The sequence below is a fragment of the Myotis myotis genome, unplaced genomic scaffold (assembly GCF_014108235.1).
Source record: "Myotis myotis isolate mMyoMyo1 unplaced genomic scaffold, mMyoMyo1.p scaffold_m19_p_3, whole genome shotgun sequence".
Classification (NCBI taxonomy): Eukaryota; Metazoa; Chordata; class Mammalia; order Chiroptera; family Vespertilionidae; genus Myotis; species Myotis myotis.
Window position 1 is genome coordinate 202,019,330 of NW_023416335.1, and position 25,891 is coordinate 202,045,220.

Consider the following 25,891-nt stretch of genomic DNA (forward strand, 5'->3'; position numbering starts at 1 on the left):
CCCGGCGGGACCTGGCACAGGGGAGGAGGGAGCAAAGTTAGGAGTGAGGGCAATAGTTAAACACGCTAGGATTTGTGCCATGAGCCGCACTCTCCACACAATGAGAAGGGAAACAGGTGAGCTCAAATATGACCACACCATTGTGCCACCCGGCATGTCCCCATGTCACCGAGCCCCTCCATGCCTCAGCTCACTGAGAGGGTCGAATGAAATAATACATGGAAAACTCTTAGAAGACATGGTAAACTCACAATAAATCCTTATTATTATTATCCACTATTATTCTTTTATTTCTCACAACAGTCCTCTGAGATAGAAATTGTTACCATTTCCACTTCTCTGAGGCTCACAGAGCTTGGTAAGTTGAAGCCTGGGCTCAAATGCAGCTCTGCCCCCAATGTCCACACGGTTACAATGTCACCCCTGCCCTGGGGTTTCAGACTCCTGGTCTCTAGCACATTCCTGTCTCTCTTCTGGTGGAGACAGAAGTTATAAAGTTTGTCCATTCAGCCAGTATCTGGGATATGGCAGGCACTGACTCACGATCAGGGATACAGTGGGAAGATGCCATGTCTGCCCTCTTGGGACTCATGGTCTATGACTGAGACAGAGATCAAATCAGCAGGAGCGAGGGGGCCTCATTCCAACGTGAGACAAATGCTATAAAGTATGCCATCCAATACGGTAGCCACTGGCCACACGAGGCTATTTTAATTCAACTTTGAATTTATTAAAATTCAACAAAATGAGTCATTTAGTTCTTCAATCACATGAGCCAAGTGCCTAACAACCAATGTGGCCTGTGGCTACCTTGCTGCTCAGCACAAACGTAGGCCATTTCCATCATCACGGAATCTTCTATTGGAGGATTGCTTCAGAGAAAAGGAACCAGAACTATGAGCTCTGGAGGTCCAGACACTAAGAGGCTTCCCTGAGGAAGTGGCATTTGAGCTGGAACTGAAGGATGAGGGGAAAACCCAGTCCGTGGTGGAGAGAAACCCAGTTGGGGAAGGGCAGGAAAGCACACTAGAAGGCCTGTGGTGGGAGGGACCCAGGCGACTGGAATGCAAGGAGAGGGTGTGGTTAAGAGCAAGGGGATTTGAATCCCAGCCCCAACGCTTGCTAGCTGTGTGTTATTGGACCAGTTACTTGACTTCTCTGTGCCTCATTTTCCTCACCTGTAACGTGAGGATAATGATAGGACCTCTCTCCCAGAGCTGGCCTGAGGACTGAAAGAGCCTGGCACAGGTTCAGCTCTGTCGTGTGTCTGCTGTTACTATTCCTGGAACAAGATGGGAGAGGCAGGCCGTGCGGGCCTTGTGGTCATGGAAAGAATTTTGGTCTGTGTCTTAAAAGCAATGAGAAGCCTGAAAGGTTTTAAACGGAGAGGGCGGAACGTGTCTGTGGGCAATGGGGAATCACAGCCATCTGAAGGTGGTGGCAGCCACCCTCCACACCAGCCAGGCACTGGAAATTGGGACAGTGGACCCAATATTACCAGGCCTTCCAATCTTCCAAAAGAGTCTGGAAATTGAGATTTTTTTTTTAATGTAAAATCTCCTAACTTTTTATTTCCAAATTTTTAAATATTGTGAAGGACAAACCAGCCACCTGCTAGGACTTCTGGTCTACCCCACAATCTGTAGATCCCCAAACCTCAATAAACCAAAGTTTGTAACTAAAGCCACATCACCTGGCGAGCCAGGTGGCTCCAGGAAGAACTCAATAGATTGCCAAGAACAAAAGTGAGACATCAAAAGAGTCGACAAATTAAATCTGAACCAAACTGCCACACACACAAATGGCTAGAGGCCCTCAGGGCCTGAGAAAGGGCCCCGTGATAAAAGCACAAGCTGCACAGCCTTTTTATTTGGTAACCTGTTGGTAGTAAAAAGAAAATATATAAAAACGACTATTCTCTTCGCTCAGAGGTTGTTAAATGAATGTATTCTCAGCCCCTTCACAGAGTCCACCAATTCTTTCCCCCACAGAATATAGGGAGCAGGTGTTCATTTGGGAGGTCTGTGGTTCTTGTCATCCCCTGGTGCCAGATTATAAAACAAAACCATTTCATTATGCCATGGTATTGGGTGGAAGAAAGAGAAGATATAAAGAGGAAAGATGGGTTTGATGAATAAAAACGCTTGAATGAAAGACTTAGGCCTGAGCAAGAATCAGGTATTTTAGGTTCTCATTCTTGAGAGCTTAATCTTCATTAACTATTGTTTTTTCATAGAAGTTCTTCTTCCAAAAATATTGAATATCTAAAGTATGCTAGGAACTGGGATACAGAGCCCTGGGCCCTGTCCTCAGGTAACCAGGCGGTGACTACTGTTCCACCAGATTTAGGAACAGACCCAGCTAAGCACTTGTTCTAGGTGGTCACACATTTGTAGCAAAGAGAATAAAGAAAAATCTGACTGGCTTTAGCATCTTATTAAGCCCCTCCGTCCCCATCCAGTCCCCCAATCAGAAAGAAAAAGTGGGCATTGAGTTCTTTAGGGAAGATTTTATGAATACTGGAGAAGTGGAAACCACCTCTGAAGAAAGAAGCTTCTAGCACTTCCTCCAAGGGTCAAGCCCAGGAAACATCGATTTAGAAACACCAGATTGCTCTCTAAGATGGGTGGGAATTTTACTGGGTGAAGCGTGTCAGTTTGTGCTGACATGATCGAGCTGGAGATTGGAGCTGAGGCTGCAGGCTGCCAGCAGAAGTCCAACCTCCTTCCCATCTTCCCCCATCACCCCACCCCAAGCAGCTGATGGAAGGGCAGGCTATGGATTGACTTATGGTGACCGTACATCTCAGTCCAGCTTTGAGAGCAGGTAAGAGTCACAATACAGAGACACACAAAATGCTTCCTGATCTTAAGACAAGGGCATCTAAATCTAACTATGACAGAGTTTCCATCCTGCATTCTGTAGATCAACATCTCCTTGAACATGGACAAGAAAAAAAAATGTATCTTGATTTTTATTAACCTCTAACTAAAATGAAGCATGTCTTTCTATTAGGAGTGGAGGCAACAAACCACAATGGTATTAACAGTACCTATGACTTTGCCACAAACGGTAATCACAGATATTCTCATATCACATTTCTTTTTGTGACAGAAACCTTGAAAGAACATTTATGGACATCATTACATCAAAACCATGGTAGTTATTAGACTTGCTGCTGTATATTGTTATTTAATGCATTAATAAAGAAGTACATTATATTACCATGTCACTAAGTTATTTTTTTCCATGGGGTCCAAGGCATAAAAAGATTAATGACCCCAAGACTAGGGGATGCGGGCACGGTGGTTTGAAGGACTGATTGCTTGACTTTAAAAGGCATGAATTAAAGCAGGCAAAGGAAAGGGGCAGGGGAAAGGCATATTGGTCTAGGGAACAGCACTTGGAAAAGCACATGCTTTTCAGACACTGTAACTGTTTGGTGAGGCTGCAGAGGGCTCCAAATTCAGGCTTCTGGTCCTAATCATCAAAGGAGATGGTATTGCCATTGAGTTTTTGATGCATGTGTTGAAAGTGTTACTTAACCAAAACATTTAAAATACTAGAGGCCCAGTGCACGAATTTGTGCAAGAGTAGGCCTTCGCAGTCCCTGCTGCCTCAGCCCTCGCAGCTGTGGCTTCGTCCAGAAGGTTATCCAAAGGGCTACTGTTCTGCTGTTTGGTCGATTTGCATATTACACTTTCATTATTATAGATACCTCAATATTCCTAGCCTTATTTTGACACGTCTTTATTTTTCTTTCAAGGCACCTCTCTTAAGGGGGTGAAGCTGGCCAAGAGAGAAGGATTTCCTGGAGGTAGGGAAGCAGATGAGATCAGCAAAGTAAACACGGGCCAGATCAAACAGTTGAGATTTGTTCCTGGGATTTGTTTTTTGAAAGTTTCTTTTTTTTTAATGTCATGCAAGTGACAGGATCTATATAATGTTCATTTGCTGATTTCCCTTTCAACATCTATCTCCTTTCTCCTGGCAACAATAGCTCAGATTTCAAACCACCTACCTATAACTCTTAGAGGCAGGGGGAAGGACATGTGACCCAGACTTGGCCAATCAGAGCACAGACTTCTCCAACCCGTAATGATTGATTTAGAGGTAAGCCTATCACAATAATTCCATCCTTATACCTTCATAGGGATTGTTTCAGGGGTGGGTCCTCTTCCAAGTTGGTCCAATCAGAGTGAATCTTGGGATTTGTGTAAATACTATTGATGAAAAGGGGTCTTATTTTTTAGGGTTTAACCCTAAAGAAAGAAGCTAAGGTAGCTATCTTGCTAGCATGCAAAGCCTAAGAACAAAGCCAAAAATGGGAAAGCAGAGTCAAGAGATGGAGAGAGATAGAGTCCTGATGGTAAAACTGCATCTCTGGGTAAACCTGGGCCAAATCTATCCTGGACTTTTCAGTTAAATAAACTAATAACCTTTTGTGCCTGTTGAGTTGGCCTCAACAAAAGAGCTGGTTTTAGAACAGGCATGCCATCTGCTGGGAGAGGAATGACCAAGGGGGTCCTGAAGGGGAGAAAGGGAGACCCAGAACTTCCAAGTTGGAGACTGTGCTCGTCCACTTTCCCCAGGCAAGGCTGCACTAACAGACAGCCCCAAACTGCCAAGGGCCCACCATTTCTCACTCACATTGTTTATTGGCTGCAATTGATTTGGACTTGGGGTTTGGAGTTCCTTCCTTTCGTTCTCATTGCTAACTCTGGCTCTGTGGCTTCATTCTAAATGTCCTCCCCATTCCAGTATCCAGGTTGGAGGAGGGGGCAGCTCCTATCATAGTCTCATGGCCAAAAGTAACAAAAAAAAAAAACGGTAACTGAACCTGCTGGAAGCCAATTCCAGCATGTCATCAGGGCTGAATCATCTAGAGATGGCTGAGGGCATTTCCCCAAACCTGAAAAAGATGCATTAAATGATTGCTTGCTGCCAGACAGCTGAGGGCATCTTAATCTACATGCTATTGCCTCCTACTGGCCAAACACCTGAACAGCCATAGGCAATTCCCCAATCTGACAATGGATTGTGTATACAAACCCTACCCTTTGATGTGTATGTCTCCACCTTGCCTTAGGACAAACTATGTTAATAAAAAGCAAGGGGTCCTGAGACAAGGAGAACTTAGTTCCTTTAGCTGAGCTCCTCTGACTCCCCATAATGCCTTTCAAAATTATGTTTCGTCTCTGGACTCTTATTTAATTTATGCACAGCGCCTTCTTCAGGTTTCTGAACCCTTCTAGATGCTGGATTAAGACCACCGGCAGAACCACATGATGACTCTCAAAGCTTCTGCTCAGTGGTGGCTCTGTCACATTTGCCCACATTCCATTGGCCAAAGCAAGTCAAGCCAAAGGAAGCACGGAGAGCTGTGTGGCAACGGGCAGGGATGTAGAGTCCTCTTATGAGAGAGGGAGTGACTAGTTGGAACAATAATAGGGTCCACAGCCAAGACTTTGGAAATGATTTGGTTCAGTGCCTCATTTTACAGATGGGGAAACTGAGGCCCTGGTTAATGAAGTAAGTTGCTCACAGTCACATGTGTCACAGTGGCAGACAAAGGGTGAGGACCCAGGTCTCCTGGTTCCCCTTCCAGAGCTCTTCCCTGCACCCCGGCTGCTCCCCTACAGATCCACTTAGACAAGCAAAGAGAGGTTGCTCAGGGTCCTCTGTCCTCTCCCATTGGCTCACATGGTGCGTTTCCCAGCACAGAGAGCTGGATGGTAGAGCAAAAGAGAGAATTCTCCAGAATCATTATTTGAGCTTGTTTCTCCCAGGCATCCAGTGACAACAGAAAGTTGACGTGGGGTGATCGGCCAGAGCCTTGGAAACAAGCACAAGAAATTATGATTCTGCAACATTTTTGATTTGAAATTGGGGATTTGAGTCTTCTTCCTTTTATTCTGATTTTTACCAGTTTTTAATCCTGCAGAAGAGAACAAAAAGTAATGGTTATTCAATATCCAGAAGGTGTCAGATACTGATAGATTTCATATGTATTCATTTATTACATGAATTTTCCTGGGTAACTGGGAATTTTTTTTAAATGTTTCTCAAGTGACATGTTTCTCTCCCTTCTCTACCCCTTTTTATAGCACTCCTGAGACTACAAAAAATAACTCACACGCTCTGCTACCTAGACTTTTGAGGAGCAATGCTCTATATGACATATTTTGAGCACTAAGTATATAAACTGGTTATAGTCACTAAAAATTTTGGAGAAGTCACAGTCTGAAAAACCCACGCACATCAGTGGAAGTAGGACTGACCTTCCAGATCTGAGCATTTGGGTTTGGACTCAATCCCCCAGTCTCCTGGGATTCTACTGGACCCAGTGCCCTGCCTCCAGTCCCAGGACCACTCCTACAGAGACTCCCTCAGTGGAGTCAGGGGAGGGTCCATGGACCCCAAGCTGAAAATTGCAACCAAGTAGGAACATTCTCGTCTCCTTACCTGGGCCTCTAAGTTACTGATGCAGAAAGAGAAGGTAGACTAGGCCACCACCAATGGTTACTAATTAAGGGAAATGAATGGATTCTATACCATGGCTGGCCAACGTCACCATCAGCTCTCTGGGGGTCTCTCTTTGCTAAGTTTCTTTATTAACTAGTATGTTAACTCATCCAACCCTCAAAACAAGCTCTGTGTTATAGATACTATTATCTCCCTTACGCAGATGAGGAATGTGAGACTCAGAAAGGAAAGGGGTCGATTTTGGTCATCTGATTACGAAGCCAGCATTTGACACCATCTCTGCCAGACCCCAGAGCCATTGATGTTGAAATCCATTCATTCACAAATACAGTAAAGCACCTACCTCCTGCAAGTCCTGTGTGAAACTGGAAATAAATGGTGCACAAGACCCTGTCCTCATGTAGCTTATTCAAAATTCACTCAACAAATAATGTCTGTATGGCCTGGGCCACAGTCGTTTATAAACTACTAGCAAATGTAGACAAGTTCACATGCAACTAACAGTGCAATTTGCTAAGTCTACAATAGTGGTTGGTAAGTAAAGGGGTCGATTGAGAACAGAGAGCATGAGAGCCACATGTTCTACCATTTGCCTTGTACTGGGTTTGAAAAGCCTTAGAACAAGCCTACCCAGCCCCACTCTCTCCAATTCTAATCATTCCCTTACTTAACAGCTCATCAAAAACAAAGACCTGCAGGGATTTAGGATATACTGGCCTTGGCCTATCCTTTGCAGCTATAGAAAAATGAATTGGAGCAGTGCCTTAGGCCAGAATCAATTTCCGCCCAAGAAGCCAGGCAGTGTACTTGCAGCTCAGTAATGGGAGGGTGCGGGGAGAAAGTCTGAGGTGGTTCTGGAGGAGTCCAGAGATGGCTCTGCAGTCAATTACTGATGGTGAGTGAAAAATGAGGTCAGCTCCCTGACAGCAAGGCCCGAGAGAGGCAGCGAAATACCACAGAACCCCCATTCTCTGTGGCCCGAGGACACAGCATCTAAAAATAGACATACAATAACACTGGATCTGCTGTGGATTTCACAATTGCTGGCCCAGCACAAACTGTTTGGCTTTGGCCAAGTCAGGATGCAATGAAAACCAGCCGGGAAGCTTAGCATGACCAAGATCAACATTCACCAGGACAATAGCAACCCATCTGTCCATCAGGCCTTGACCATGAAGCTAAATTATCCACTGCCCCAAGTCCTTGTTCAACTTGCTCCACCACTTACAGAAAGCCTGCCTTGCACGCCAGGGACTTTCTAAGACATTTCATTGCAGGGACACTAGGGTGGAGGAACTTGTGGACGATTGCCTGAGAACTAGAAAATTCGTGAAAAATGTCCATGATTTCAGTGTAAGGGAAATACAACTGCAAGCGTGGGATGTGGGTGGAATGGGGTAAGAAAACATTTTAAAGAGAAAATAATTGCAAACACATGAGAGGGAGAAAGGGCATGGCCCAGGCTAGGAGAGTGTAAGAAAATAAAATGAAAACAAGAAAAGATTTGGCATTATATTTGTGGGTTTTAAACCAATTTTAGAGTTGACAATTCTACTCTCCTGGAAAATGTCTACTCTTAGAATTTATGAGATATTATTTACTGAGTAGGTAGCGTGTGCCAGAAGCTGCTCTCAGCCCTTTGCATGTATGATTGCATCTACTCCTCACACCAACCTACGGGGCAGGTACTAAGATTATTCCCATTTTTCAGATAAGGAAAGTGATTTTACAGCTTGAACCAGACCTTAAAAATTTATCTTAACCAATAGTTTCTAGACTGACTTGTACAACAGAATTATCTTAGAAACCCTACAGAATCTGGGGCCCTATTCTAGACACCACACCCCAATCAGAAAGGCGATCGATAATTGACTAAAGAGCCACTTTGACAAAGCGCCCACAGGATTCTCACATTCAACCTTGTTTGGAATCCACTTCTAATCCAACTGACCTCTTTGTTTTCCAGACCAGAAAACCGAAGCCCAGAGAGTCCCAGTGACATGCCCCACATAACCAGCCTGCTGGGAGCAGAGCCAAGACCAGAACTCAGAGCTTGTAATATGATGCTCTTGCCATGATATCACTCATTCTTCACATGGGGGGAAGGTGGTTTCTTTCTCTCCCACGAAATCACTAGACTTGTCATTTGGCTCACCCAACTCTCGCCCAAACCCTTTAACTGAACTCAGTGCAATTAAACAAAGTTTGGCTGAGCACCTACTATGAGCTACACACTGTCCTTGGTGCTAGCAACCCCGTGGTGATCAAGACCGTCACGAGCCCTGGCCCTCAGAGAGCCTACAGTGCAGCAGAAAAGAACAACTTAAAAATATATAACCAGCCCTAGCTGGTTTGGTTCAGTGGATAGAGCATTGGCCTGCAGACTTAAGGGTCCCAAGTTCCATTCCAGCCAAGGGCACATGCCCAGGTTGTGGGCTCAATCCCCAATAGGGGGAGTGCAGGAGGCAGCCGATCAATCAATGATTCTCATCATTAATGTTTCTCTCTCTCTCCCTCTCCCTTCCTCTCTGAAATCAATAAAGATTATATATATATATATATATATATCTCCAGCTTCCTGAATGAACTGGAATCAGCAGAAAGCAATTTTATTTTCTTATCACTACCCCTTCAAACCTGTTCCATCTTCCTACTCCCTGGAAATCTTAGGTGTCTTAGATGGATCCTATAGGTATTCTGGCCACTCTTGAGTGTTAAAGAATAGCCTTGTGTTTCAGGTCTTTTGGAAAGTCCCATTTGGCCCAATGGCAAAGCTGCAATCCCTCATCCAGTTAAAAAGCTCTTCCCCACCCTCGGCTTGGGACTGGCTCAGGCTCAGGAGCTTCCATGGCGAAGGGGACAGCGTGATCTCCTTTGCTAGTTCTTGCCCTTCTCTCCAGCTCACTGGGCTTACTAGTATTTAGGCTCCTCTGAATGTATCCTATTCAGACACTGTCTGTTGGGATCACCTTGTACCTCATAAGGGATGGGGACCCCTCTCAAAATGACTCAAGTCTGGTTTTCCCTTCCTAGAACCAAATCCAGGTCCCACTGCTATTGGGAGGACTGTTCATCCCGGCATAGACCTTATTCCTCCCTTTCTCATCAGGGAAGCTCCAGGAGGCCTCTCTCTTTAGACCCTTCAGGCATGAGTTGTGCACCAGTCACTAAGGCCCTTCAGTGCCAGGGGTTTTTCCAGATGATTCTCAGAAGTCCTCCTCATTGGGCTTAGAGGAAGGGGAGAGAAGCATGCTCTCCCTTCCCCCACTCTGACTACTCGCTCTCCAATCTCAATTGGTTCTCACACCCCATTGTATGTCCTCCATGTGGGTGATGAGCTAAGAATTTTTTAAATAAAAACCGATTTCACAATCTCTTAGCATGTATTACACAGATGTTCTCAACCCTTGGGTACCTTGCCAAAACAGCAAAAGTCAAATATAACATCCTGTTACACGAGAAATTACAAATCCAGAGTGCCAAGGAAACATATAGCAAGGGTGTCTGGGGCCAGCCCACTTTAGTTACTAAGATCTTTCCCTCACAGCTCTCAGGTGAGATACCAAGTCCCTCCTTCTCTAGGCTTCAGCAGACACTGGCTTTCCAGAGGGCAAATGAGTAGCTTTTGCTGTCACTCACAATTCACCCATCCCAATCCTCCCAAACAGCCACTGCTTTGCAATGTATAGTATATATTTAACTTTATCCACGAGTGTCCTCTATATACTTCTGTTCCTATCTTTAAAAGCATAGACTGTAGTCCAGCTGGCATGGCTCAGTGGTTGAGCGTCAACCTATGAACCAGGAGGTCATGGTTCAATTCCCAGTTAGGGCATATGACCGGGTTGCAGGCTCGATCTCCAGTGTGGGGCCTGCAGGAGGCAGCCAATCATTGATATTTCTATCTTTCTCTCTCTCCCTCTCCTTTCCTCTCTGAAATCAATAAAAACATATTTTTAAAAAAATAATAAAATAAAATCATAGATTGCAAACTCCTATGAAGGAGTCTAAGACATCTCTAGAATGATGATGCTGACGACAACGATGCTGATGATGGACGACAGTGATCATGTCAGTTAGCAATGCTGATAGTGATTAGGGGTGAAGAAGCAGAGAGAAATGATTGGCCGACACCTCCCTATCTTTTCTAATTATTGATACACAGCCCAGCCTTCTAGATACAACTCAAAAATCTATCACTTCCATCAATACCATTCCGGAGACTTGAAATACTGTATTGAGTACCTTCTACATCTAAATAGTACATTGTAGCAGCCAGCCTACAAAAGAGCCCCCACTAATCCTCACCTGCTGGTATTCATACCTTTGTGCAGTCTACTTTCACACTGAATAGGCCTGGCCCATGTTACCCAAAGAATGTTGTGGAAATAATGCTGTCTGACTTCTGAGGCTAGGCCATTGAAATATAAAAACTGCAGTTTCCACCTTGCTCTCTCTTTGAACATGAACTCAGTAGAAAGCCAGCCGCCATGTTGTGAGGACGCTCAAGCAGCCTTTGGGAGAGGTACACATGGTAGGGAGCTGAGGCCTCCTGCTGGCTTGTCAGCCATGTGCACGAGCCACTGAGAACTGGATCCTCCAGCTTCAAGACAGCTTTCAGCTGGCTGTAGCCCCAGCTGACACTTTGACCTTAACCTCATGAGAGACTCTGAACCAGAATGAAAGATCCCGAGCACCCAAGGTAAGCAGCTACAGAATTCCTTACTCATGGAAACCGTGTGAGATAATAAACACTCATTGTTGTTTTAAGACCATACGTGTTGGGGTAATCTGTGACATAGCAATAGATAAGTGATATAACGGTTAAATGCATGGACTCTGGAGTCACAGTGCCTGGGTTCACATCTTATCACTCATTGCTGTGTGATCTTGGACAAATTACTTAATGTCTCTGAGCCTCAGTTTCCTCCTCTGAAAAATGAGGAAACAGCAGTACCTGCTTCCTACTCATGAGAGAAGACTCAATCAAATGAGATGTGCCTCTAAGGCACAAAGCACAGGGCCTGGCATAACGAAGACACCAAGTAAACATTGTTCTTATTGCCAAGCCCCTCAAAAGCTTTCCTGATGTCCCACGTAAAATGAGTCCTTTCTTCTCTGAATTCTGAGAGCATCTGCCATTGTTTTTGAAAAAAAAAAAAAAACAGAAAGAGAATGAGAACAGATTTGACTTTATCTGAGCAGGAGTCAGTATACTGGATACTTGACATGTGTGATCACATCTGATCTTTGCACAGTCCTGTAAGTGTGTGGCAGATTAAGCATTTAAGTCTTTTTCATCCTAATATTTTGACGTGTGGCTTGTCCAGCAGATTGATGGGGCTAGCCTGAGAGAAGGCTACTTGTATGAGGGACCAGGGAGCCCCCTAGGAAACAAGCCACCTTAAGGGAGTGAGATTTTTAACATTAAAGATGACCGATTAAAGGTGGCCAATTAAAGAGGACATAAAGTCTTCGACACTCCACACATTGAAAGGAGGATCTATTTCACCTCCCCTGAATCCGGGCTGGCCTGTGACTGTTTTTGACAAATAGAATACAGTGAAAGTGACACTATGATAATTCTGGGTCTAGCCTTTGAAGAAGACTCACAACTTCTTCTTTGGTCTCTTGGAGCCTCCAGATCAGACCACCCAGCAGACAAATGCCACCAGGTGATTCTAGTTAATACCAAGTAGAGCATCAGAATCGCCCTGCAGAGCCCTGCCTGAATCCCTGTGTATAAATGTGTGAGATATAATAAAATGTTGCTTTAAGCCACTAAGTTTTGAGGTGGTTTATGATGCAACGTAAGATATATCTGGCATGTGTAGGATCCACATATCCCAAAGTACCTATAGATAGAATTCAGGGAGTCTATAAGTTTGGAGGGGGGAAGTTACATCTTGATTTTTACTAACCTGTAACTGAAATATAGCATTTCTTTTATTTAGAGTGTAGGCAGCAAACCTCACTCATATTGGCTGCACCTATGACTTTGACACTAATAAGGGATTTATAGACTTTTCAAAACTGTGTACACACACACATGCACACACAGAACACTGGGAGAGAGAGCGAAGCAATGGGCCGGTGTTATGGAAAGAAAGATAATTCTGATCATGAGATTCTATTTCCAAACTGTCTATGACTCATGCCTGAGCCCCAGAAACAAAGGGGTCTGCATTGACAGTAGTCAAAATGGCTGTTTTACTGAAATAACGGTAAAACCTTGAGAGTCCAAAGTGGCATTGATACAGCAGCACAAACAGAAGCAGACAGCTCAGCAAGAGCCAGAGAGAAGAGGAGACCATGGCAACACCTCTGAGCAGCTGGAAGGACGCTGTGAACACAGGCTGGATGTGGGGGGGGGGGGGGGGGGCTATTCAGAAACAGTTGGAAATAACTCTGAGCAAGGAGGAAAGAGTAGAGAGACAGTCTTTAGGACAGTTTGGAATGGCTTGGAAAACATGGGTTCTATGACATCAGCAAAATAATGACCTTTTTGCAGGGACCAAATGAGGTTCAACAACTTAACAGAAGACATTGAGGTGGGAAGTGGCCAAACCAGGATTCAAACTCAGGGCTGTCTGGCTCCAGGAAGTTGGTCTAGCCTTACCTGCTGGTTCTCCTTATCAAGGCTTGTGGTCTTCTTCACACATCTTGAGTTCCCAAACATCAGTGTCTGCTCATGTTGTTCCCTTCGCTGGTTTTCCTTCCCCAGTTCCTCCTACCCCTCACTCCACTCCCAAAAATCCCTTTCATATAAGCCTTTTGTTGTTCCATCAAAATAATTTATTGTGCTCTATATTTCCATAACGCTTTATTCATTATATATTTTATCACATTGCAAAATTTGGCCTGTTTGTCTTTCTGACTGGCTTAAGAATAGAATTATTATTATTATTAATTATTGTTATTAGCTAACATTCACTGAACACCTACTAGATACTAGTCCAAAGATCTAACATTTAGGTATTTAATAGCAACAGCCCTATGATATAGGCACTACTATTACTTTTATTTTACAGACATGGAAACTAAAACACAGAGAGTTGGGTCAACTTGCCCAAGAATACCCAGCTACTAGAAGGCAGACCTGGGATTTGAACCTATGTCTGTCTGACTGGGTTCTAAGGCAGAGATCATGCCTACGGCTCTTTATACCTCTTCTCACCCTCGTGTTCGCTCAGTAAATAATCCCTGAATGAATGATGGATACACATATCATGTCTATTTTTTCCATCCTCCTACTCCAGGTCCTGCGCCTGGTGCATGAGAAGATGCCTATTAATATTTGTTAATGAATCGAATGACTGAATATGTTTCTGTTGCCCTGTGGTGGTGGGGCAAGAATACAGACATCAAATGAGCCTCTCAGGTAAGACTGGTCACAACTCTTGATTCTGAAGTCCTGACTCTTTTCTGGGGCCATCACCACCAACAAGCACTTTTCAAAGCCTAGCAGAACCCAAAAACCCTGCCACGTTCTTACACTGGCTTCCCGGAGACTGAGCAGTCCAGCGAGCAAGTCAAGGAGGAATGGAGTGTGCCGTCTGTGAAGCTTCGGGCTAGAGTTACATTCCGAGCCAGACCCAGAGGTCTGGTCTTGAAGCAAGCCAACATTCATAAAGAGCAGACTTCATATTCTCCAGCCACTACTTCAATAAAACAACAACAATAATCACGCGTTGAAAGAATAACTAGTTCTACGCCATTTATTTACAAACCCCTGGCCCGGCCAGGCAGCTTCAGTGGAAAACCTCCCAGGTGTCCCAGGCGGCAGGGAAAGATGAGGTGTGATACAGAGAGAAAAGGAGGCTCATTTAGCTCTCACGACAGCAGTGCTTGGCGGTTTTGCCGGGGGTGATGGTCCCAACCAGACCGGCACAGGGGCCTGCTTTTCCTAACCTGGTTTTAATCACCCACCGAGGCCCCAGGAGCACCTTTACCTGCCAGGTGCGTTTCTAAAGTGGGCACAGGGAGAGGGAAGGAGAGGCCCAGAGGAGGGAAAAATTGGGGTATGCAATTTGGGATTCTTTTGAAATAAAACAACACAGGCCATGAAGTTAAATTAAATACTAACTATAAAAGGCCCAGCCCAGGACCTGGCACAAGATTAAATGCCAAGTAGGTGTGAGTTCCCCTTCGCTCTGCTAATCACAGACACATCTGCCTGGCAATGGCTGTTCCCAGATCGGGCCTAATCCACTGCTAACAGGTGAGTAGAGATTTTTAAATGCTGTGTTCAGCGTCCCAGTCAGGGCTAATATTCAGCCAGTATGCCCAGTAACACTGGACTGGCTGTTTATGGTAAGTCTCCATCTCAACTGGGCCATGCCTCCGCCTTCTAGTTATGATGTGGTTGGAATATTACATCTGGGGGCAAATATTCATTTATCTAATATGTATGCATGGGGTGTCTACTATACGCCAGAACCTGGTCAAACAGCAGCGAAAGACTGGTTGAGAAAGGAAGTTGATGGAGCTTACATTCCAACGGGAGAGACAAATAAAGTAGCCTGATCCGCAGTCGGTGAGATGGGGGTAAGTGCCATGGAGAAAGCGTAGGACAAGCTCAGCCAGCGCAGGAGAGCGGTTTTCGAACTTTTCAGTGAAGTGTCATGCGCATAAGGAAACGTGAGCCAATCGTAAGTGTTCGGCTCGACCGATTTTCTCAGAGTGCGTGTAGACATGTAAGCAGCATCCAGCTCAAGACACAGAGCATGCCCAGCACCTGTGGGTTCCATGTCACAGCCAACTTCCCTGGGATGGGGGGCTCCCTGGAGCTGTTGGCCAAATATTTCCAGCTCTCTGCCTCCTGGACACAGGGCAAGGTTGCAATTCTCCGCTCCCCGCTAGGGGCAGCATTCATTTGCCCTGGCCTATGATTCCTGAGCGAAAGCAGTGAGCATCACTTCTCCATGACCCCCATCATGCAGTGCTGATGGTGGAATCCTCGTTACCATGGAGTGTCCATCAGCCTGGGCCCCAAGGGACTCTAATGAGCAAAGCCCTGCTAACGTCCAGTGGGCATATGGCATGTGGACTAATAAATTGTTGTTGGTGAAGCCACTGAGATGAGGGCCTTGTTTGTTACCTCAGCATATCTAGCCCATCCTGACTGCTAATGAAGATGATATCTCATGAGAGATCTGAGGAGACAGGAGGGAGCCTTCTGGAAACCTGGGGGGAGAGCAAGCCAGGGGCAACATACTACAAGACCTTAAAACAGAAGTGTATGAGGTGTTTGAGGATGAAATGCCTCAGAAGCAGACCTCGAGACAAAGATTTGAATGGAAGGAATTCATTTGGCAGCGAATCCCAGAAACACTGAGAAGGGGTTGAGGGGGTGAGACAGGGAAGGGGAGAAGACATTATAGGGAGGGTCTTTCATGAGTGGTTACCCAGGAGCTCAGTCCCCCTGGGGACATCTGGGAGGTCTCAGAGCTGTTCCCCTGGGGCGTTGGTCTGCCAACACTGGGTTTTGACTGAGGCTGCTCCCAGAGCTGTCGGTCCTGTCCCTGCCAGGGTGCCTCAGGCCTGAAATGGGATGGGGAGGGACAGGGGCTGTGGGCAAGACACAAACATCCACTGCAAACAGCAAGGAGGCTGAAGAAACAACATATATATGTATAGAAGTATAAATTACAGAACCACCCAAAATCCATTGGCAACCTCTCCAGACTAAACAAATTATCCCGGCTTACCTCCTGATCGGGACTATGCAACCCCCTCCTACCTGTTATGCTGCCTCCAGCCTCACTCACCCTGATCTGATCCATTCCTCATACTCCACCAAAGTGGTCTATAAAACATGAGAATCTGACAGTGACACATCCCTGCCCAGAATCCTTCAGTGGTTTTCCATCTGTGTCAGGATAAACGGCAAGCTCTCTGGGTTGGCAGACAAGACCCTGTGTGTGTGAGCTGGCCCTGCCCATTGCAACAACTCTTCCCCTCCACTCTCCACCTCATCACTGATGCTCCAGCCACAGCATATGGCTGAGCACCCACACTGCCCCTTGTCCTCTCAAAGCCCTATGCCTCTGTGAATGCCGTGCCCTCCACCCAGAGTCCTCCTATGCCTCCCCTTCATCTTTGTTCACCTGATCAACTCTCATTCATTCATTCAGCAAATATTCACCCAGGGTGTACCATGCGCCAGGCACCGGGACACAGCTGTAAATAATCAGACCAACCCCTCTTGCACTCAATGAAGATTATTAGGGGGAGAGACCAGTAATAACAAAGTACAGTAGGTCAGAGATCCGTTCCTACGGCGCCACGTAACGCGATTTTCGCCGTAAGTCAGAACCCACCTACATAAGCACCTACGTCACTCACATGGAGCACATACACAGCAGTAATGAAGTGAAACAGTAAAAAAAAAAAAAAAAAAAAAAAAAATTGGAAGAAAAATAACAATTCCTGACCTTTACTTGTGGCAAATAAATAAAATTAAAAAAACTTAAAGCACATATGTACATATGTCGAAATGACGGAACTTTTTTTTTATAAATAAGTGGGAGATGGCGACGTAACCACGAAACGACGTACATCGAGTCCGACGTAACCCGAGGACTGTCTGTAAATGAGTAAGAAAATCAAATAGTAGTAAATGCAGTGACGCCAAAAAGATAACCGTGTTACATGACAGACAGTGGTGATTAGGTGGGAAGACAATTTTGATTGGGTGGTCAGGGAGGGCTCTGAGGAGGTGATATTCGAGGTGACTGGTCGGAATGACAGGAGGTTCTCTGTCAGACATGTAAGCACGGAGGCAGCACGTTCTAGGATGAGCAATCACAAGTGCAAAGGCCCTGAGGCAGGAAGGAACTTGGGGTGTTGGCATAACTGAAGAAGGTCAGTGTGGTGGTGGGGGGGGGGGGGGGAGGACCTAGCAAGCCAGGGAGAAAGACAGGAAATGTGCTTAGAAGGCAGGGGCCAGGTCAACGTGGAGGGCTCTGCTGGCCATGGGGAGGGTGTAGGACTTTAGCCTACCATGTTCAGTGCAGGTGACAGCTGTCTGCGTGTTCTTCTCCGGCCACTGGAGAAGGTTGGGGATAACGGAGCCACTTCTGGTATCCATCTCTTACCATAAATAACCCTGACAGAGAGTTCCCAAAGGTAGGCTTGCTCCAGACATCTATTCTTGTCCTTGCCTCTCCCTGGCTGTGTGACATTAGCCAAGTTACTTAACTTCTCTGTGCCTAAAATGTCTCCATATATTTCTGTCCTATCCTCTGAGTGATATTGAATTGATTCAGCCTTGCAGGTGAAAGAGAAGAACCAGCGAAATTTTCTCCCACCAGCAAAGTGTTTTATGAGTCCTCCTTGATGCCACAGACCTGGTGTTGCATCCTGTCTTCATTGCTGTCCTGAACAGATTATTTAATCTCTCTTAGCCTTGGTTGTCTTAGTTGTAGAATGGAGCTACTAAGTGTCCACACTGCAGTGTTTGGGGAATGATTTTGTGAAGGTGTTTGATCGCTTACCATAGTCTTTGCTCAAATCAAAGTTCACTGTATAGTTTCTATAATTCTTTTTACCAATCTTTCCAATACCGTCTCGGCTCAGCCACCTCATTACTTCCTCTGTAAGAAGGCTAAGATTTGTAGTACAAGGATCCCCAGCCACCCTCAAAAGTTCACCCTCCAATCCTGATGTCATGAAAAGACAGGGGTCCTAAACTAGGATTCAAATTCCATCTCAGCCAATGGCTGGCTTTCCAACGTAAAGCAAGTCCCCTCTGTCCTCTGGGTCTCACTGCATGGCTTACAGCAACTGCTTTTCAAAGAGGCCTGTGGTGGACAAAACAAGGGTCTCCCAAAGATGCCTACATCCTAATCCCTGAAGCCTGTGACTATGGGACCTTCCACAGTAAAAAGGAACTTGGCAAAAGTGATTAAGTTAAAGACTTCTGAGTAGATGGGGAGATGATTCTGGATAATCTAGGTGAGTCCTATGTGATCACAGGGGTCCTGAAAAGAGTCAGAGCAGGAATGCAATGCAGAAAGCAGAGCATCTGAAGATGCTATGTTGCTGCTTTGAAGGTGAAGGAAGGGGCCATGAGCCAAGGAATGTGGGCAGCCTCCAAAAGTTGGAAAAGTCAAGGAAGCAGTTTCTCCTCTAGAGCCTCCAGAAGAAACCAGCCCTGCCAAGACCTTGATGTTAGCCTAGTAAAACCAATTTTGGACTGCGGCTTCCAGAACAGTAAGAGAATAAATATGTGTTGTTTGAAGACACTATATTTGCGGTCATTTGTGATAGGAGCCACAGGCAATAAATACAAGGCTCCTGAGTGTGAGTTCTTTAAAAGCTGCTCTCGCCTGGCCAGTGTTGCTCAGTGGTTGAGCATTGACCTATGAACCAGGAGGTCATGGTTCAATTCCTGGATTTGGGGCTCAATCCCCAGTAGGGGGCATGCGGGAGGCAGATGATCAATGATTTTCTCTCATCATTGATGCTTCTATCTCTCTCTCTCTCCCTCTCCCTTCCTCTCTAAAATCAAATTTTTAAAATATATATTTTTTAAAGCTGCTCTCTGCCTGCCTTCTTTCATGCCCCTCCCTCTGGCCACTGCTATCATTTAAGGTGAGTGACTTGGCAGGTCAGCAGGTGGCTGGAGCTCTGGCAGAGGGGAGAAGCATAAACACAGGGTTTTATTACCCAGGGGCCAAGGGTCCCTGCACCTTCATTAGACCAGAGCCAGATGTCACCGAAACTGAACCGGAGCTTCAGAATCACAGCTCCCCAGGACACCCAGAGCCTGGGGAAGGCCAAGGGATTATCTTTCCAACAAACACTTATTATGCTTTCCACCCTTACTCAGAACCAAAGGATTTCAGCCCTTACTCAGAACCAAAAGAATTCACCCCAACCAGATCTATTCTGGCAAATAAAACGGGACCATCGGTAGGAATTCAGCATAGCCGTGGCTACTTGGCATCCGACATGAAAAGTGCGAAGGAGAAAAACAACAGCGATCCCCTACAGCACTCATCCTCTGTAATTACCCTGTTATTGTTGGTTTCATGTGTTTTACTTTCTTTTTCTCCATAAACAGTGTAATTTGCCATTACTTTTAAGAAAATTCTTTGGAGAAAATGAAAAAAAAGGGGGAGTTTTCAGGATCCCTTCCCATGGTTAAAACCACTAGACTCCAGATTTTTCTGAGGAGCAGTCCCATAAACATTCACCCATGCAAGAGCCCTCGCCTGGCACCGGGAGCGTTGTATTCGGCAGCCAGATGGGTGGCCAGGGGCACACCTGCTGAAGGCAGCCCTCAAGGCTGGGGGTGGGCCGAGAGAGAAAGTGGGCCGTGCAGGTGGGCAGGGCAGAAATGCGAGCCAGGGGGCTGGGGCTGGGGGAGCCCTGGACTTAATGGGATCCACCTGTTGCAAACTGCCTGGCAGGGGAGCCCTCCAGTCAGCTGGGCCCTTTTTAAAACCATGTGCTTTGAAAACACAGACCAAGAAATAGCGAGAATAAAGAACAGCAAGGGTGCGTTGGTGCAAGTGGGTGAAGAAGGAAAAAGAGGAGTGGGGGGAGAGAGAGTGGGAGGAAAGAAGGAATGGAAAGAGGGAGGAGGGAGGAGGGAGGAAGGGAGGTAAGGAGCTCATTTGGGGCACAATGAATTGATTAAGCTTGTACCTTTCATGGATCTTGGCTGCCCTCGACACAAAAAAAGCCCTGGTATGGAAGGGTGTCCGGCAGCTCACTGGTTCATCAGAAGGCCCGAGACACAGTCCCTGAAAATATTCAGACAAGAGGGAAGCAAACTTCCTGTGGAATCAGTCGGTTGTGGATGCTGCCAGGGCCAGTACCATCCTGGAGAGTTACACCTAACCCCTGGACGTCATCAATAAAAACCTGATTACCTCTGCACCTTAAAGCTCTAGGCGGAGAGTCTGTGACCGGCTGAGAACCAGAAGAAAGGGCGTTCCCGTGATGGGCAGTCCGCTGTGAGGTCTTCAGACATCCAGGGAGAGATGCCAAGCGTGCATGTAACCGGAGCTGGTCCAGAACTCAGAAGAGGGGCCTGGGCGGGAGATGTCTGGCCTTGGTGTCCCCAGCCTGTGGAGGTGGCACGCTGAGCCCGGGAACAGAGGGCATCGTCCAGGAGACGGGGAAGAGCAAGGATGAGGACTGCCCGTGTCCGGCTCCTTAGGTCTGATGGAGGAAGAGAAGCCCACCCAGGTCCCGAGAGGGCGTGGCCACGGGAGCCAGGAGAAAACCAGAAGCGTGAGGGCAGGTGACGCCAAGGGCGGAGAGGGCACCTGTAGTGAGTGCAGCTGTGGGGTCCGGGAGAGGAGGGCGGGAAGAGCTGGATCTTGGAAACCTCTGGTGACTTCAGCAGGAACCACTCTGATTGAGGGATTGAAGAGGGAAGAAAAGGACCACGTGGGCGACTCCTTGGGCAGTTTGCCTGTGGGTGGAGGCATGAGGTGGGGTGGGTGCTGGGCGTTTGTTTTGTTTTGTTGTTGTTTTTTGGAATGGACAAGAGATGAACACGTTCAAGACTGGACTGGAAGGAGCCAGGAGAGATGAGATTGGGTTATTCTGGATGGTTCGGTCATTCGTTTGACAAATAATATTGGACACTTAGCTACAGGCTCGGGCAGGATAGCACAATGGCCCAGAACCCAGCCTCTGGGATGTTTGAATCTTGATTCTGCCCCTGACTAGCTGAGTGACCTTGATCAAGTCCTATAAACTCTGAGCCTCAATTTTCTCAGCTGTAAAATGAGACCAATAATATAACATACTTCCCACCCTTGTGAGGAATAAATGAGTTAAAGCATGAAAACAATAACACCGGCAAACCTTTAAGAAGCGCTTGTTACGTGCTTCATGTTTACTGATTTCAGACAGGTGTGTAAATACAGTCCCCCCTCTCCCCATCCTCCACCGTAGCCAGACACGGAAGTAGAAATAGTGATTTTTTTTAATGTATTTTTTTCTGGGATTTCTTTTTCTCTGTCTTCATTAGCCTCTATAATGTAGACATGCATGTATATTTTCAACAAATCTTTATCAGGTGCCTACTTTAATGCACTAAGCACTTTAATTCTCACAAATAGCTCTGTGAGGAACTGTTACAGTCACCCCATTTACAGCTGAGGAACTGAGGCAGTAAGAAGCCATTTCACCTGAGTCACACAGCCAGACAACCCGGATCCAGAGCCTGCCTCTAGGCTCTCTTGCCCTCACGAATTCCAAGAAATCCAAGGGTGATAACAGGAAGTGAGGGAAGCGGTCCACAGCCAACGGGTGCAGGAACAGACTGGAAAATGGGAAGTGGGCTAGGAGGCTCCTAAGCAGGGCTCACCTGACCAGAGTGCATCCTTCCGGGGCTGGCTTTTGGGTGAATCTGGAAGCCTTAGAGGCCAGTGGAGATGCATATACGCCGAACCACCCAAAATACCCATTCGTCTCTTCCTGACAAGCTAGACCAGCCGTGGGCAAACTGCGGGCCGTCGGCCCGTTTGAAATGAATAAAACTAAAAAAAAAAAAGACCGTACCCTTTTATGTAATGATGTTTACTTTGATTTTATATTAGTTCACACAAACACTCCACCCATGCTTTTGTTCCGGCCCTCCGGTCCAGTTTAAGAACCCATTGTGGCCCTCGAGTCAAAAAGTTTGCCCACCCCAGATCTAGACCCTTAGTAGCCTCCTAAGAGATCATCTCGTTGTCCTTGAGTTCCAGGGCCCCCATTCAAAGGTCTCCAATGGAAAAAGACTCTTCCCAAAGTCACTGGGGGACCCCAGGGCTCCGACAGGGTTTCTAAAGCATAATGCCGAGGCAGGCTCCGTGCTCCGTGCCGCTGGGGGAGCCAGAGAGGGTTTTGCCTGCTGACTTCACTCTTTATCTCTGCCAAGGGGCACCCCGAGGCCACCACAGACGCTGCATCCAGCCATTTCTGGAAGGAATTTCCACCCAGAAAAAAAAATAACGGGCTTTGCTGTCACAAAACGCAGAGATGAGCAAACCACCAGTGTGTGGTGTTTGTAACTTTAATTGTTTCTTTGGGATTAAGCATTCGCCCCAACAAGGGCAGGGGCAGACTGCAATGGTGGATTCCAAGCTACTTGAGGTGGTTTGACACGCTGCCCGCTCCGAGCACATGACCCTAACAAATGTCTTAAGGCGTTTTCCCAATGCTGGATTCACTTAGAGAGATTTGAGTCCCCACAAAGGAAACTTCCCAGCTGCCCACACACTCCCATCCCTCATTCCCCTCCATCCCCACCCCCTCCGCCAAGTCTGGTTTCTTCTTTACATGAGCTTATTTGGAGTTCTTCGCTAATTCATTCCAATTCTCTCCTGACAGGATCGCAGAACCTTAGAGCTAGAAGGGGCCATCAGGAAAAACGGGGCCAAACTGATTTTACAGAGCACAGCTAATTCCAATAGTCTGGACTAGAACCTGCAGCTTCTGGGACTACTAGACTCTTCTCTGTCCTCTGCACTACACTGCCCTCTTCTGGTAATGGCTGGACATTGCCTTTTGGGGCTGCATCTAGTTTCCAAGACTGTCTTGAAGCTCTGACACCTCCTGGGGGCAGACTTTTCTCTGCAGAGTGGCAACAGGGAGCGAGGCTTCTAGACCAGTGGTTCTCAACCTCGGCTGCACATTAGAATCGCCTGGGAATCTTTTTAAAATCCTGATGTCTGGGCCTCATCCTCTGGAAATTCTGTTTCTTTGTTACTAATGTTGTAGCCCCACCCCACCCCATAACAAAGAAACAGAATTTCCGGAGGATGAGCCCCAGACATCAGGATTTTAAAAAGATTCCCAGGTGATTCTAATGTGCAGCCGAGGTTGAGAACCACTGCTCTAGACCGAGTCTCTCTTTGCAAATCTCACTCCCTCTCTCTTGCACGTCTCCATATAGTCCTGGCCAGCCATAGGCGGCCTCATCTCACAAGCCTCACGTTTTCTTAATCTTTTTTAACTTTGTAGATGTTTTGTATTGATTTCAGAGAGAGGGAGAGGAAGAGAGGAATAGAAACACCAACGATGAGAGAGAATCGTTGACCCACTGCCTCCTGCACGCCCCCTACTGGGTATAGAGCCTGCAACCCGGGTATGTGCCCTGATCTGAAATCGAACCGTAACCTCCTGGTTCATAGATCAACACTCAACCACTGCACCACATCAGCTGGGCAAGCCTCACGTTTTCAATTCTCTGCTTTTCAGTCAATTTTTAAGTAATACAGTGGGGCCTTGACTTACGAGTTTAATTCGTTCCGAGACCGAGCTCGTTAAGGAGCTCGTTAGCTCAAATTACTCTGTCAATGCAAAAAATCGGCCAAGAGACAGCTGGTATCTCAAAAAATTCGTTAGTCGGGACACTCGTAAGTCAAGGCCCCACTGTATGTACTGAGTGCCTTACTGTGGGATGGCACTGTTCTAAGCACCTCAGATGTCATCTCTCTTTTAAGCTTCACACAACCCTCTGAAGTAGGTGCTATCATTAGCATCAACCCCACTCATCACGGGAAACGGGCACGGAGAACTTCAGTAGTTTTCCCTGTGTCAGACAGAAAGTGGTATGGCTGGGATTTGAATGCAAATAGTCTGGCTTCAGAATGCTATTTCTTAACCATTATATACAAAACTAGAGGCCCAGTGCACGGACCTGTGCACTGGTGAGGTCCCTCGGCCTGGCCTGCAGGGATTGGGCCAAAACCAGCTCTCCAACATCCCCTGAGGGGTTCCGGATTGCAAGAGGGTGGTTCTCGGGTGACACCCCAAAATTAGGCTTGCTCCTCTCTGGTTCCAGGTGCATCACCTGAGAACCGCCACTGCCAAGTGACCGCAGTGCAGTTCCTGCATTGAGCGTCTGCCCCCTGGTGGTCAGTGTGCATCATAGCTACTGGCCAGTCAGCCGGTCACTTAGGCTTTTATATATATAGATAGTAGTATTATATACACAATAGATGTATATAGAGTTGTATCCTTGGACATCATGGCATGCCAATGTTATTGCTATGGAATAGGGAGTGTGATTGTTTTTTGTTTGTTTTTTTTTAGTGGGCAGAGAACAGTCATTAGAGGCAGACACACGTGAGTCTGAATCCTGGTCTTACCACTTAGTGTGTGATCCCAGGAAAAATTATAGGAACTTTCTTAACTGCAGTGACTGATCAGCAAATCAGAGACAGCACAGCTGTTCTTACTCCCTAGGATAATCATCAGGATTAAGTGAGATAAAAATTGTGTTCAGCCCTAGCTGGTTTGGCTCAGTGGATAGAGCGTTGGCCTGCAGACTGAAGGGTCCCAGGTTCGATTCCGGTCAAGGGCTCTTGCCTGGGTTGTGGGCTCGATCCCCAGGAAGGGGAGTGCAGGAGGCAACTAATCAATGATTGTCTCTCATCATTGATGTTTCTATCTCTCTCTCCCGCTCCCTTCCTCTTTGAAATCAATAAAAATATATATTTTTAAAAAATGTGTTCAACTTGACACATGACATAAAACTTAGATACTCAGTTACGGGGGGCTGCTACTCTTTACGTTAATGTCTAAGCATGCAACGTTAGCTTAGTGCCTGCCTTTCTGAACTAGCTGGACATGGGAAGGAGAAAGACCTTTGGGACTCCTAAGCGTCCACTAACAAAAGATTCCTATTGGTAAAACCCTTAATGAATCATTATACGTTTTCAGAAGAAATTAATTAGGAGGAGAGTATACATATTACAAAGTGTTCATGTCACATAAAAATGCACTCATGGGCCTTTTAAATAGTGATTGTCTTAGTGTATTTTAATGGTGCAACTGGGTGTACTCCTCTTCTAAAACAATAGTTTTTTTAAAAAAGGGAATTAATCCTGTAATCCCCACTTTAGACGCTAGATGGCACTAAATTCTCACTTCAAGCGTCATCTCTGGTTCCTAAAGCCACCAGTCCTACTGACTGAGGGCTACTCCCCAGCGGAAAGTTCAAACGTTTGAGCTACTCTAGATTTGCTACTGGTGATTCCAGGCACCTTCAGGGAAAAAACAGACTTCAGATAAAGTTGTACAAGATGTCATCCCAGCCTGGCAACTATGCCCAATAACAAGTGTAATGAATTACTGGCCCCACCCCAACAAGAAAGAAAATATTTGAGCAGCCACTGCCTACCAGCCTCTGATGCAAGCTAGGAATCTAGCCTTGGTAAAGACAGAAGTCATCCCTGTCCTTCCCACCCCCACCCCCCCCACCCCCGTCCACCCAAGAGATTTGCCCACCTGCCCTCAGGGATTTGCCCACCTGCCTCCAGGGATTTGCCCACCCTCTCAACATTTTTCCCTCAGGCCTCCTGCTGCCCACAGGAAACTCCCCAAAAATTATATATGACTAGAGGCCCAGCACGCGAAATCACACGAGACCCAGACCTGCCACACCGAC